This window comes from Stenella coeruleoalba (assembly GCF_951394435.1).
Source record: "Stenella coeruleoalba genome assembly, chromosome: 21".
NCBI classification, from domain to species: Eukaryota; Metazoa; Chordata; class Mammalia; order Artiodactyla; family Delphinidae; genus Stenella; species Stenella coeruleoalba.
Window position 1 is genome coordinate 8,718,677 of NC_137167.1, and position 15,860 is coordinate 8,734,536.

General features: G+C 37.5%; 1 long non-coding RNA gene across 1 annotated transcript in view; it reads left to right on the forward strand.

The window, feature by feature from the left end:
- The first annotated feature begins 1,614 nt into the window (after positions 1 to 1,614).
- Positions 1,615 to 15,860, forward strand: part of LOC307179760 — a 115,491-nt gene continuing 101,245 nt past the window's right edge. Inside the window, exon 1 of the long non-coding RNA XR_013825546.1 lies at positions 1,615 to 1,730. This is a non-coding gene — a long non-coding RNA (uncharacterized lncRNA). The remainder of the gene's footprint in view (positions 1,731 to 15,860) is intronic.

A 15,860-nucleotide genomic window follows, 5' to 3' on the forward strand; every position in this document is an offset into this window, starting at 1 on the left:
ACTTAATGTCTCTGGCTGTACCTTAAGCAGATCTGAGAACCTAAATAGACCCCTAAGGCTCATACCTAAATTAGCTTATCAACCTTACCTGGGCAAAGACAGGAATGAAAGTACCCGAGATACGCTGAGAGGCAGTTTGAGGGACTGTGTAGTTGAGAGAAGTCAAAATAAAAGTTACAATGACCACAAACTCCAGGCAAGTGTTTCATAGGGTCAAGATATACTCACCCAGTTAATAAGAAAGGGGTAGTGTGGGATGCCTCTCTCCAGAGCCCCTTATTTCCAGCCATCAGGAGACTTCCATGAAGCCATTTTATTTTTATCACTTGACTAATCTTTGCAAATATCTTAAAATCTCTTTTTTCAAATATCATAAAATTGGGTGTGACGGAGGGCAGAACTCTGAATCTGTATTATTTATAGACTAGCAGCAGATCAGTAGAAGTGTATCGTTTTTTTTCCTGTTTAGCTGCCACCCATTCTTAACTAATATATAGATGGTTTAAATAACAGCACATAGAATCGAAGAACAAGTGGATTGAAATGGTTCAGAGAAAGAGCTATCGTTCCTCTCTTTATTCAGCTTGTCTGATTAATCTGAAAATAGAACTACGCGTGATTTACTTCTATAGGACTCCATGATTTCTTCCAGTTGTCTGCAAATGTGAACAGTGATTGGATTCTGGAGAGTTCATGATGGCCCATTCGCACCTGCTAGGGTCTCAAAGGTCTAGCTTGTACAGAACGATCCCGCAAAAGGCCCAGGGGAGGTAGTACACATGTTGCTAATGGAAATAGCTGGACCTTGGAGAAGTGACATTCCCACATTGTGGTTAGTTTCCATCTATTTTGTTTAAAATTAATGGCTGAACACTCTCAATGCATTCTTGACTTTCTGACCCCCAACTTTCTCCTAGATGAACCATTCAGTGGTGTGTTTAAGCCTGTACAGTTGACCCTTGAACAACACAGGTTTGAACTGTGTGGTTCCACTCATACTTGGATTTTTTTCAATAAATATACAGATTTTTTTCAATAAATATACAGTTGGTCCTTTATATTTGCTCTACAAAAGCTAACGAAAACACAGTTCAGGTGTTTTTAGGTGACCATCCACCTCCAAACCCACTGTCTAAAAACTCGATACTTCTTCATTTGCACTGACTTTACCCTGCTTTGATCTAGTCCTGTTAAGCTGTTACTAAGGTGAAATGAGGATCTGCTTACTGTATTCCTTGTGATATTGTGATTTAAAATAAAAATAGTATATATCAATATTCGGTCTTCCTCCTGGTTTCTGGCACAGAGTTGCTAAAACCTTTGAAATTTCCTATGATGAATATGATAAGGTGCCTTTTGTTACGTTAATGAGGCTATCTTTGGAAAGCACCTAAGGCTGGGGGCTCGTTATCAGTGGAGCCTACCAGGTGATTAGAGCATTGGAATTATCAGCCCAGTCCCCGACCTCCTGGGGGCAGGGGTGAGGGGCGGGGAAGGGTGGGAGGGACTGGAGGTGGAGTTCAATCACTATTGGCCAATGACTTCATCAATCGTGACTACGTAATGAAGCGTCCATAAAAACCCAAAAAGGAGCATCTGTGTTGATGAAGACTTGGAGGCGGAGGTGGAGTGGCTCGCTCAGAGAGAACACAGAAGTTCTGCGCCCTTTCTGCAGACCTCGCCCTGTGCATCGCTTTCACTGGACTGTCCCTCTTTGTAACAGAAATAAGGTACGAAAAATGTTTCTCTAAGTTCTGTGAGATGATCTGGCAACTTAATAAGCCCCAAGGAGGGGGTCATGGGAACCTCTAACCTATAGCCAGTTGGTCAGAAGCCCAGGTGACAACATGGGCTTGCGATTGGCATCTGAAGTGTGTATCGGGTTGCAAGGGTGGAGGTGGGGCGTCTTGTAAGACTGAGCCCTTAACCTGTGGGTTCAGCCTTGAGGTAAACTGTCGGGACACCCAGCTGGTGTCAGAGGATTGCATGGTGGTGTGAGGAAAAACCCACCCACTGGAATTGGTGTCATAGTTGAATATCCCTCCGTGTTGGATGTTCCTTGTCGGGCGTTGCAGCATTTTGTGTATTTTGTGTATTATCGTCCTCGGCTTAATATTGGGCTTCTTCTCTGACGGTCTGTCTTGCTCAGATAGCTTGTACTGCTGCATTTTGTCTACCATGCAGCAGACAGTGTTAAATTCTTTGGAAAATCTACTTTGTTCCCCTGCTACCCCAGGTTTCCTTTACCACTAAATTTAGTAATTAAAACAATCATCATTATCCTAAGAATGTCCAGGTTCGCATTGAAAGAAACCCCATGTATACAACTTCCCCTTTTAGGTAGGAGTTCTTGCCAGAAACTTTTTAATTTTATTGAAGTATAGTTGATTTACAATGTTGTGTTTCTTCTGTACAGCAAAGTGATTCAGTTATACATATATATATATTCTTTTTCATATTGTTTTCCATTATGGTTTCTCACAGAATACTGAATATAGTTCCCTGTGCTATACGGTAGGACCTTGTTGTTTATCCATCCTATATATAATAGTTTGCATCTGCTAATCCCAAACTCCCATTCCTTCCCTCCCTTACCCCCTCCCACTTCTTGCCTGAAACTTATTAACACTTAATGTCTCTGGCTGTACCTTAAGCAGATCTGAGAACCTAAATAGACCCCTAAGGCTCATACCTAAATTAGCTTATCAACCTTACCTGGGCAAAGACAGGAATGAAAGTACCCGAGATACGGCGAGAGGCAGTTTGAGGGACTGTGTAGTTGAGAGAAGTCAAAATAAAAGTTACAATGACCACAAACTCCAGGCAAGTGTTTCATAGGGTCAAGATATACTCACCCAGTTAATAAGAAAGGGGTAGTGTGGGATGCCTCTCTCCAGAGCCCCTTATTTCCAGCCATCAGGAGAGTTCCATGAAGCCATTTTATTTTTATCACTTGACTAATCTTTGCAAATATCTTAAAATCTCTTTTTTCAAATATCATAAAATTGGGTGTGACGGAGGGCAGAACTCTGAATCTGTATTATTTATAGACTAGCAGCAGATCAGTAGAAGTGTATCGTTTGTTTTCCTGTTTAGCTGCCACCCATTCTTAACTAATATATAGATGGTTTAAACAACAGCACATAGAATCGAAGAACAAGTGGATTGAAATGGTTCAGAGAAAGAGCTATCGTTCCTCTCTTTATTCAGCTTGTCTGATTAATCTGAAAATAGAACTACGCGTGATTTACTTCTATAGGACTCCATGATTTCTTCCAGTTGTCTGCAAATGTGAACAGTGATTGGATTCTGGAGAGTTCATGATGGCCCATTCGCACCTGCTAGGGTCTCAAAGGTCTAGCTTGTACAGAATGATCCCGCAAAAGGCCCAGGGGAGGTAGTACACATGTTGCTAATGGAAATAGCTGGACCTTGGAGAAGTGACATTCCCACATTGTGGTTAGTTTCCATCTATTTTGTTTAAAATTAATGGCTGAACACTCTCAATGCATTCTTGACTTTCTGACCCCCAACTTTCTCCTAGATGAACCATTCAGTGGTGTGTTTAAGCCTGTACAGTTGACCCTTGAACAACACAGGTTTGAACTGTGTGGTTCCACTCATACTTGGACTTTTTTTCAATAAATATACAGTTGGTCCTTTATATATGCGGGCTTTGAATCGCGGATTCAGCCGACCGTGGATGGAAATTTTCATCCACGGTCGGTTGAATTCACAGGTGCAGAATTCGTGGATACAGAGGGCCAACTACGGGGCTTGAGCGTTCGTGGATTTTGGTATACCTGGGGGCTCCTGGAACCAATCTCTTGTGGATACAGAGAAACGAACGTATTTGCAATGAGCAGTGATTTTTACTGGGGAGATGCTTTTAATATTAAAAAAAAATCACCATTGCACTAAAGGAAAGTTAAAACTAAAACAACATTGACAAGTGCAGTGTTAACCTTGTGGCAGCTGGTGGGTATTAGGTAATTAACGCGGTCATTGTCTCCCAAATTAAAAGCTAAGGAAAGGGAAGGGAAATACATCCAAAATCTAGAGTAAATTGATAAAAGTAAACATGATACACTTGATTCTGACCACTTCTCTGTTTTCCCCAATCTCTCCCCCGCCTCCCCCCACAAACAATGTAGTTGCTTCTAATTTCTGAACTACAAATTCCAGTTTCTAAACTACAAATAATTCAAGCCTTTTCCGGTTACCAGCCCAAATCCCTAGCCCCTCCTCAAAGCCTCACCGAAAGCCACTTTTTCTAGGAACCCTGTTGCTCCTAATTCCCTTTCTCTGAGTCCTGTGTCAGACACATTTGCCTTTGAATTTGGTTACCTCTTATTCATTAGAATTTCCAAATCCTTTCTTTACATTTCACACATTCTAGTCATGTCTCCCCTGTTAGACTGCATGCTTCTTGAGGGCAAGCACCGTGTCTTATATTTCCTCTATTTCACAAAGAACCTAGCACAGGTAGAAAGAATATAGGTGATTTTTGCTGCATGATCCAATTTCTTGTATAGCTCATGTCTCTTGATTAGACTACCTGAGCATTCACCTTCTGGGGCTTGAAATACCTTTTTCAAATCATTCAGAACAGAGAGATGTTTGATGTATGATGGGATACTCGGTTGTTTTTGTTTCTGGTTTATAGCTCCATGTGATTTTTAGGCAATTTATTTTTCTTGCTGCTATTCCAGCTCTTATCTGTCTCGGCTCCTACAGCCAGAAGTAATGTTACATCATTGATCTGACTTGGGTTGAATCTTCTGTGTGTCAGAAAAAGCTATCTACCCCTAGAATATTTTTAATCAGGTTTAATACATGTAACAAATCCTAAGAACATCATGGAGATTGGGGATAATTCTAATTTTAATTGCATCTGTAAAAGTGGGCTTGGCATTGAGTGTGGTGGGAGAAGCATCTAAAACCTCAGCGTAAAGATGATCACACAGTTAATCTTTGGTCTCTTGTTGGTTTCTGCTTCGCTCAATCAAGATTAAGTGTATTGACATAATTGGAAAGCTCCTTTCCCCCCCAGTCTTTAAAGAGAACAAACACACATTGCGGCATTCTACTTCAATTAGGCACTCATTATTTCCTGCTACCATGAATTGCCTTTGCCATGGAAATTTGGTCTAGTCATGGTCTAGTCATGTATTAGTTGTTTTTCTTTTTTTCCCCTCTTTCTTTACATAGTAAAGTATAAATATAAATTTAAAAATGTTAAATAGTACTTCCAAACATATACTGAAAAATAAGTTTTCTTTTCCATCCTATTCACTCCTAATTCTCGCTACCCTGAGGAAACCCCTTTCAACTTTTTAAGCTATTCTTTTTTTAAATTTTAAAAAATAAATTTATTTTTATTTTAGGCTGCATTGGGTCTTTGTTGCTGCGTGTAGGCTTTCTCTAGTTGTGGTGAGTGGGGGCTACTCTTCCTTGCGGTGTGTGGGCTTCTCATTGCGGTGGCTTCTCATTGCGGTGGCTTCTCTTGTTGCAGAGCACAGGCTCTAGGCTCGTGGGCTCAGTAGTTGTGGCTCACGGGCTCTAGAGCACAGGCTCAGTACTTGTGGTGCACGGGCTTTGTTGCTCTGCGGCATGTGGGATCTTCCCAGACCAGGGCTCGAACCCGTGTCCTCTGCATTAGCAGGTGGATTCTTAACCACTGTGCCACCAGGGAAGCCCCCTATTCTTTTATATTTGCTTCTGTATTTGCAAATACTGTTTCTATACTATTCTTTCTTGAATGTTTTAAAGCTGTATATATTCTCCATTGAATGCCTAGTAGGAAGCATGAGAAACTAGTTCTCTTAAATACTTAACACACCCACTCACACACATACAGAATGATACGCACATACAATGCAATCCCATTCACTCATAAACTGTTCTCTGTATATAGTTATTCTCTTCTTCTAATATACTTACATCACATTTTTCTTGTGAGATTAGTATTATATGTTTATATTACTAAGACTATGAAACATTCACAGCTGAACAGTGTTGTACATCCCAATCACATTTTCTTTCTTGGAGAGTAAGTCCTTCTTGAGATCCCCTCATTATCACAATTTAATTTTTCTTAGTTCTTTCTGTATTGATTACAAATCTATTCCTACAGTCTCTAACAGATTTGACGATGTCCCCTGAATATATTCAAATATATTAGGTATTTTTTCTGTTTTGTTTTCTTACTGGAATTATTGCTTCTAGAACCCACAGATTTTCTCTCCACTTTTTAAAAATTGAAATATAGTTGATTTACAATATGACACTAGTTTTAGGTGTACAGCATAGTGATTCAAAAGAGATGATACTCCATTTAAAGTTATGTGTAAAATATTGACTATATTCCCTGTGTTGAACAATAAATATACCCTTAAAATTTATTTTATACCTGCTAGTTTGTACCTCTTAATTCCCTACCCCTACCTTGCCCCTCCCCTCTTCCCTCTCCCCACTGCTAACCATAGGTTTGTTCTCTGTATCTGTAAGTCTGTTTCTATTTGTTTCTATTTTTCTATTTTGCTATATTCATTCATTTTACTTTTTAGATTCCACGTGTAAGTGATAACATACAGTATTTCTCTCTCTCTGTCTGAATCACTTCACTTAGCATAATACCCTCCAGGTCCACTCATGTTGTTGCAAATGGCAAAATTTCATTAGTTTTTATGGCTGAGTAACATTCTATTTTATGGCTGAGTAACATTCTGTTGTGTGTGTGTGTGTAGCGTATGTGTATATATATGCACACATATATATTACATCTTCTTGATCCATTCATCTGCAGATGGACACTTAGGTTGCTTCCATGTCTTGGCTATTGTAAATAATGTTGCTGTGAACATTGGGGTGCATGTATCTTTTCCAGTTAGTGTTTTTGTTTTATTTGGATATATACCCAGTGGTGGAATTGCTCAATCATATGGTAGTTCTATTTTTAGTTTTTTGAGGAACCTCCATACTGGTTTCCGTAGTGGTTTCACCAATTTACATTCCCACCAATGGAGTACAAAGGTTCCCTTTTCTCCACATTCTCACCAACATTCGTTATTTGTGTTCTTTTTGATGATAATCATTCTGACAGGTATGAGGTGATATCTCATTGTGGTTCTGATTTGCATTTCTCTGATGATTAGCAGTGTTGAACATCTTTTTATGCATCTTCTATGGAAAAATGTCCATTCAGGTCTTCTGCCCGTGTTTTAATCAGGTTGTTGTTGTTGTTTTTAATTGAATTGTAGGAGTTGTTTATATATTTTGATATTAACCCCTTGTCAGTCATAACATTTGTAAATATTTTCTCTCATTCAGTGGGCGGTCTTTTTGTTTTGTTGATGATTTCCTTTGCTGTGCAAAAGCTCTGAAGTTTAATTAGGTCCCATTTGCTTGTTTTTGCTTTTGTTTCCTTTGCCTTAGAGACAGATCCTAAAAAATATTGCTAATGGTTTATGTCAAAGAGTGTTCTGCCTATTTTTCTCCTAGGAGTTTTATGGTCTCCTTTTCTTGCATTTAGGGCTTTAATCCACTTTCAATTTATTTTTATATATGGTGTTAGAGAATGTTTAATTTCACTCTTTTCCATGTAGCTGCCCAGTTTTCCCAGTACCACTTACTGAAGAGACTCTTTTCTCCATATATTCTTGCCTCTGTTGTTGTAGATTAATTGACGATAAGTACATGGGTTTATTTCTGGGCTCTCTAGTCTGTTCCATTGATCTATGTGTCTGTTTTTGTGCCAGTACCGTACTGTACTGTAGCTTGATTACTGTAGCTTTTTAGTATAGTCTGAAGTCAGGGAGCATGATAACCTCCAGCTCTGTTCTTCTGTGTCAAGATTGCTTTGGCAATTCAGGGTCTTTTGTGCTTCCATTACAAATTTTAGAATTATTTGTTCTAGTTCTGTGAAAAATGCCATTGGTATTTTGATAGAGATTGCAGTGAATCTGTAGATTGCCTTGGGTAGTATGGTCATTTTAACAATACTGATTCTTCCAATCCAAGAACACAGTGTATCTTTCCATCTGTTTGTATCATCTTCAGTTTCTTTCATCAGTGTCTTATAGTTTTCTGAGTTCAGGTCTTTGCCTCCTTAGGTAGGTTTATTCCTAGGTATTTTATTCTTTGTGATGTGTCTGAAGCACAGCAGTCATCCTAGAAGTTTAATCATCCTGGGAATCTCTTTCACTTCTCCTTTGTTTTCTAGATTCCAGATTTTTCTCTTTCTAGTTTTCTCTCTTGTTTTCAATGTGCATATCTCCCTGGATTTCCCTAAGAATGGAAAATTTTGAGACATTTTCTGTCTGAAAATGTCTTTTTCTATCCTCTAATTTATTTATTTTAAATTTTTTATTGAATATCCTCTAATTTGTTGATAGCTTGGCTACGTATAAAATTCCAGGTTATAAATCATTTCCCTTATGATAGAGAAGTCCAGTGAATTCCTTTCTGATGTCCTTTTGTGTTTTTTTTTACTCTGGGAACATCTAAGAACTTCTGTTTCAGGTGTTGTGAAATTTCAAAGTAATATGTCTAATTGTGGATCTTTTCTTTTATACAGTATGTCACAAGTCTTCTCAATTTATTTCACGGTCTGCAATCTGAGTTGTTTTTTCTCTTTTGTTCCTTTGGCAGTTCTTTTTTAATGTTTTATCTGCTTTCTCTGGAATTGCTATTCTTTGAATACTAATTTCTAAGTTTAATTCCTTAATGTATCTCTAATTTCTTGTCTAATTTCATATGTTTTGTTTGAGATTTGATGTTTTCTTAACCATTAGGTTGAAACTACAAATATTTCTATGGAATTATTTTAATTTTGGTGTATTTTTCATTCTCAGAACTCTTCTCTTACTTTTTTAATAGAATCTTTTTCATGTTTCATAGTTTCATTTCTTATTTCTCTATAAAGATTAGTCATAATTTTTAAAGTTTTCTTTTTAGTTTTAGTCTTGATTTTCTTCTCCATAGATTGTCTTTTCTTATTGTTATTCTATACTCTCTTTGACTTTTGGTGTTCCTCTTTTGGTATCTTGAGGCTTTCATCAAATGTCTGGTCATCAGTGATTTTCTGTTCATATTTTAAAATGAGGCAGACACACACACACACACAAACACACAAAACCCTACTCAAAAGCTTTCTGAATGGGCAGGGCTTGTCAACTGATAAGCTTCATGACCGGGTAATCAGGTTGCCCTTGCCTGTCTTGTTTGAGGGCCTCCAAATGTCAGTATCTAATGTTCCTTTCTCTCAGCCTTGTCCATTTCCCCAGCGAGGAATCCACCAATTTCCTGCCTGGGTGATATAAGTATTGTAGGAGGGGAGTGGGAGGGGTATATGGCTGTCTCACTATTCAGTATAGTCACTGTCATTCTCACTGTTCTAAGCATGGTGCACACTCCTTTCAGTAGCTGTACATGAACTCTTTTCTTTAAAGCTTGTTTGTTTCAGCTTCTTCAAAGTAAAAGCAACCTCTGTGTGGTGGGCACAAGGCAGCCAACTGGTGTGATGGGGAAGGTATCCAGGAGTCAACCTGCAATTGTTCAATCCTGTTTTAGGAGTTGTTTAAAGCCAATCCTGCTTGCTGATTACTCTGCATCCCCACTTTTACTCTTTGTTCACTGTGTATCAATACTCTTAGAACAGTACTTGACACATATTAAGCACTCACTAAATATTTGTTGAATTAATGAAATAAATGACTTTAAAAATGCTCAGCAATCAGAGGCAACAGTTATAATGTATTATTGTAGACTCCTACTTGATAGGTGCAGAGTTCAGCTTCTCAGATAGACTACTTCAATTACCACTCCTCTACCCAGAGTAATTTCTCTTTACTGCTCTTTGATCTTTTCTTGTTCTTCCTGTCTTTGGGGGTTTATAGCCTATTTATTCTTTTGCTGTCAGTTTTGTAGGCACTGGAGATAGGAGAGATGGAGAGTAATATGTATTTAGTCTGCCACATAGATACATAGATATTCTGCTTTAATTTTGTCATAATTATGTATATATTTAAATATTTCAAGCATCGATAAAGTATAGAAAATAACATACGTATCCACATCTTTGAAAAGTCTTATCATAGTCATCTTTGCTTTGGAGTTCTCTCTCTTTCTCTCCCTCTTTTATTTATAAAGAACCAAAATATCACACAGATGTATAGTTAAAGTCTCTTAACATTCTTCAATTTCAGTCTTTTCCCTCACTCCTCAGAGGCAGATACTCTAAACTCACTTGGTATAACTTATTCCTGTCCATGTTTATATCTTAATGTCCATGTATATACCCCTAAGTAATTTGTGATTTTATTTTGCTTGTTTGAAAGTCTGTGTAAGTAGTGTCATGCTGTATTTATTGTTCCATAAATTTTTTTCACTGAACACATTTTAGTGATGTATACATTTTGATGCACTCATTTTAACAGCTGTAAGGCATTCTGTGGGTATATTCTATATCCTTTATTTATTAAAAAAAATTTTTTTTGACGACCATTTTTTGTGTTGGAGTATAATTGTTTTACAATGTTGCGCTAGTTTCTGCTGTACAATGAAGCAAATCAGCTATATGTATACATACATACCCTCCCTCTTGAACCTCCCTCCCATGCTCCCCATCCCACCCATCTAGGTCATCACAGAGCACTGAGCTGAGCTCCCTGTGCTATATCACAGGTTCCCACTAGATATCTATTTTACATATTGTAAAATTCATACCACCCTCCCCTTCCACCCTGTGTCCACATGTCTTTTCTCTACATCTGTGTCTCTATTCTTGCCCTGGAAATAGGTTCATCTGTATTATTTTTCTAGATTCAACATATATGCGTTAATATACAATATTTGTTTTCCTGACTTACTTCACTCTGTACAACAGACTCTACATCCATCCACATCTCTACAAATGACCCAATTTATTTTTTTATGGCTGAGTAATATTTCATTGTATATATGTACCACATCTTCTTTATCCATTCATCTGTTGATGATCATTTAGGCTGTTTCCATGACTTGGTTATTATAAATAATGCTGCAGTAAACATTGGGGTAATGTGTCTTTTTGCATTATGGTTTTCTCTGGGTATATGCCCAGTAGTGGGATTGCTGGGTCATATGGTAGTTCTATTTGTAGTTTTTTAAGGAACCTCCATACTGTTCTCCATAGTGGCTGTATTAATTTACACTCCCACCAACAGTGCAAGAGGGTTCCCTTTTCTCCACACATGCTCCAGCATTTATTTTTTGTAGATTTTTTGACGATGGCTATTCTGACCAGTGTGGGGTGATAGCTCATTGTAGTTTTGATTTGCATTTCTCTAATAATTAGTGATGTTGAGCATCTTTTCATGTGCCTCTTGGCCATCTGTATATCTTCTTTGGAGAAATGTCTATTTAGGTCTTCCACCCATTTTTAATGAGGTCTCATTTGGTTTTTTGGTCTTTTATTAATTTACTTATTTTTGGCTGCATTGGGTCTTCATTGCATTGCGCAGGCTTCTCAATGTGGTGGCCTCTCTCTTTTGTGGAGCATGGGCTCTAGGTGTGTGGGCTTCAGTAGCTGTGGCACATAGGCTCAGTAGTTGTTTTTCATGGGCTCTAGAGCGCAGGCTCAGTAGTTGTGGCTCATGGGCTTAGTTGCTCCATGGCATGTGGGATCTTCCCAGACCAGGGCTCAAACCCATGTCCCCTGCATTGGCAGGCAGATTCTTAACCACTGAGGCACCAGGGAAGTCTCAGTTCTCATTGGTTTATTTTTGTTTTTATTTTCATTCTCTAGGAGGTGGATCAAAAAAGATCTTGCTGTGATTTATGTCAAAGAGTATTTTCCCTATGTTTTATAGTGTCCGGTTTTACATTTAGGTCTTCAATACATTTTGAGTTTATTTTTGTGTATGGGGTTACGTGTTCTAATTTCATTCTTCTATATGTAGCTGTCCAGTTTTCCCAGCACCACTTATTGAAGAGGCTGTCTTTTTTCCATTATATATTCTTGCCTCCTTTGTCATAGATTAGGTGACCATAGGTCCGTGGGTTTATCTCTGAGCTTTCTATCCTGTACCATTGATCTATATTTCTGTTTTTGTGCCAGTACCATATTGTCTTGATTACTGTAGCTTTGTAGTATAATCTGAAGTCAGGGAGTCTGATTCCTCCAGGTCTGTTTTTATTTCCCTGAAGACTGCTTTGGCTATTCAGGGTCTTTTGTGTTTCCATACAAATGTTAAGATGTTTTGTTCTAGTTCTGTTAAAAAAAAAAAAAAAAAAAAAAAAGGAAAGAAAGAAAATGCCACTGGTAATCTGATAGGGATTGCATTGAATCTGTAGCTTGCTTTGGGTAGTATAGTCGTTTTTACAATATTGTTTCTTCCAATCCAAGAACATAGTATATTTCTCCATCTGTTTGTGTCATCTTTGATTTCTTTCATCCGTGTTTTATAGTTTTCTGTGTACAGTTCTTTTGCCTCTTTAGGTAGGTTTATTCCTAGATATTTTATTTTTGTTGCAATGGTGAATGGGATTGTTTCCTTAATTTCTCTTTCTGATATTTAGTTATTAGTGTATAGTAAAGCAAGTGATTTCTCTGTATTAATTTTGTATCCTGCAACTTTACCAAATTCATTGATTAGCTCTAGTAGCTTTCTGGTGGCATCTTTAGGATTTTCTATGTGTAATATCATGTCATCTGCAAACAGTGACAGTTTTACTTTTTCTTTTCCAATTTGTGTTCCTTTTATTTCTTGTCTGATTACCATGGCTAGGACTTCCAAAACTATTCTGAATAATAGTGGTGGGAGTGGATATCCTTGTCTAGTTCCAGATCTTAGAGGAAATGCTTTCAGTTTTTCACCATTGAGGATGATGCTTGCTTTGTCATATATGGCCTTTATTATGTTGAGGTAGGTTCCCTCTATGCCCACTTTCTGGAGAGTTTTTATCATAAATGGGTGCTGAATTTTGTCAAAAGCTTTCTGCATCTGTTGAGATGATCATATGGTTTTTATTCTTCAGTTTGTTAATATAGTGTTTCACATTGTTTTGATTTGCGTATATTGAAGAATCCTTGTATCTCTAGGATAAATCCCACTTGATCATGGTGTATCATCCTTTTAATGTGTTGTTGTATTCTGTTTGCTAGTATTTTGTTGAGGATTTTTGCATCTATATTCATCAGTGTTATTGGTCTGTAATTTTCCTTTTTTGTGATATGTCTTGTCTGGTTTTGGTATCAGGGTAATGGTGGCCACGTAGAATGAGTTTGGGAGTGTTCCTCCCTCTGCTATATTTTGGAAGACTTTGAGAAGGATGGGTGTTAGCTCTTCTCTAAATGTTTGATAGAATTCACCTGTGAAGCCATCTGGTCCTGGGCTTTTGTTTGTTGGAAGATTTTTAATCACAGTTTCAGTTTCATTACTTATGATTGGTCTGTTCGTATTTTCTATTTCTTCCTGATTCAGTCTGGAATGTTTTACCTTTCCAAGAATTTGTCCATTTGTTCCAGGTTGTCCATTTTATTGGCGTATAGTTGCCTGCAGTAATCTCTCATGATCCTTTGTATTTCTGCAGAGTCAGTTGTTACTTCTCCTTTTTCATTTCTAATTTTATTGATTTGAGTCCTCTCCCTCTTGATGAATCTGGTAAAAGGTTTATCAATTTTGTTTATCTTCTCAAAGAACCAACTTTTAGTTTTATTGCTCTTTGCTATTGTTTTCTTTGTTTCTATTTCATTTATTTCTGCTCTGATCTTTATATTTCTTTCCTTCTACTAACTTTGGTTTTTCTTTGTTCTTCTCTCTCTAGTTGCTTTAGGTGTAATGTTAGATTGTTTGAGGTTTTTCTTGTTTCTTGAGGTGAGATTGAATTGCTATAAACTTTCCTCTTAGAACTGCTTTTGTTGCATCCCACAGATTTTGGGTCATCGTGCTTTTGGTGTCATCTGTTTCTATGGTTTTTTAAATTTCCTCTTTGATATATTCAGTGATCTCTTGGTTATTTAGTAATGTATTGTTTAGCCTCCGTGTGTTTGTCTTTTTTAGTTTTTTTCCTGTAATTGATTTCTAGTCTCATAGCGTTGTGGTTGGAAAAAGATGCTTGATATGATTTCAGTTTTCTTAAATTTACCGAGGATTGTTTGTGACCCAAGATGTGATCTATCCTGGTGAATGTTCCATGTGCACTTGAGAAGAAAGTGTATTCTGCTGCTTTTGGGTAGAATGTCTTATAAATATCAATTAAATTTATCTTGTCTGTAGTGTCACTTAAAGCTTGTGCTTCCTTATTTATTTTCTGTCTGGATAATCTGTCCACTGGTGTAAGTGGGGTGTTAATGTCGCCCACTCTTACTGTGTTACTGTTGATTTCCCCTTTTATGGCTGTTAGCATTTACCTTATGTATTGACATGCTCCTGTGTTGGGTGCATAAGTATTTATGATTGTTATATCTTCTTGGATTGATCCCTTTATCATTATGTAGTGTCCTTCCTTATCTCTTGTAACAGTCTTGATTTTAAAGTCTATTTTGTCTGATATGAGTATTGCTACTCCAGCTTTCTTTTGATTTACATTTGCATTGGATATCTTTTTTGATTTCCATTTGCATGGAATATCTTTTTCCATCCCCTCACTTTCAGTCTGTCTGTGTCCCTAGGTCTGAAGTGGGTCTCTTGTAGACAGCATATGTATGGGTCTTATTTTTGTATCCGTTCAGCCAGTCTGTGTCTTTTGTATCCATTCAGCCAGTCTGTGAGCATTTAATCCATTCATGTTTAAGGTAATTATTGATATTTATATTCCTATTACCATTTTCTTAATTGTTTTGGGTTTGTTTTTGTGGTTCTTTTTCTTCTCTTGTGTTTCCTGCCTAGAACAATTCCTTTAGCATTTGTTGTAAAGCTGGTTTGGTGGTGCTGAATTCTCTTAGCTTTTGCTTGTCTGTAAAGCTTTTGATTTCTCTGTTGATACTGAATGAGATCCTTGCTGGGTAGAGTAATCTTGGTTGTAGTTTATTCCCTTTCATCACTTTAAATATATCCTGCCACTCCCTTCTGGCTTTCAGAGTTTTTGCTGAAAAATTAGCTGATAGCCTTATGGGGATTCTCTTGTATGTTTTTTACTTGCTGCTTTTAATATTTTTTCTTTGAATTTAATTTTTGTTAGTTTGATTAATATGTGTCTTGGTGTGTTTCTCCTAGGATTTATCCTGTTTGGGACTCTCTGTGCTTCCTGCACTTGGGTAGCGATGTCCTTTCCCATGTTAGGGAAGTTTTCAACTATAATCTCTTCAAATATTTTTTCAGTCCCTTTCTCTTTCTTCTCTTCTTGTGGGACCCGTATAATTCAAATGTTGGTGCGTTTAGTTGTTGTCCTCGAGGTCTCTGAGACTGGCCTCACTTCTTTTCATTCTTTTTTCTTTATTCTGCTCCTTGGCTATTATTTCCACCATTCTATCTTCCAGGTCACTTATTCATTCTTCTGCCTCAGTTATTCTGCTATTGATTCCTTCTAGAGTATTTTTCATTTCAGTTACTGTGTTGTTCATCACTGTTTCTTTGTTCTTTAGTTCTTCTACATCTTTGTTAAACATTTCTTTTATTTTCTCGATACATACCTCCATTCTTTTTCCGAGATTTGGGATTATCTTTACTATCATTACTCTGAATTCTTTTTCAGGTAGGTTGCCTATTTCGTCTTCATTTGCTTGGCCTTTTAGGTTTTTGCCTGGTTCCCTTACCTGTGACATAATTTTCTGTCGTGTTTTTTTTGATCAGTGGGGCTGTGTTCCTGTCTTACTGGTTGTTTAGGCTGAAGCATCCAGCCCTGGAGTTTTCAGGCAGTTGGGTAGAGCTGGGTTT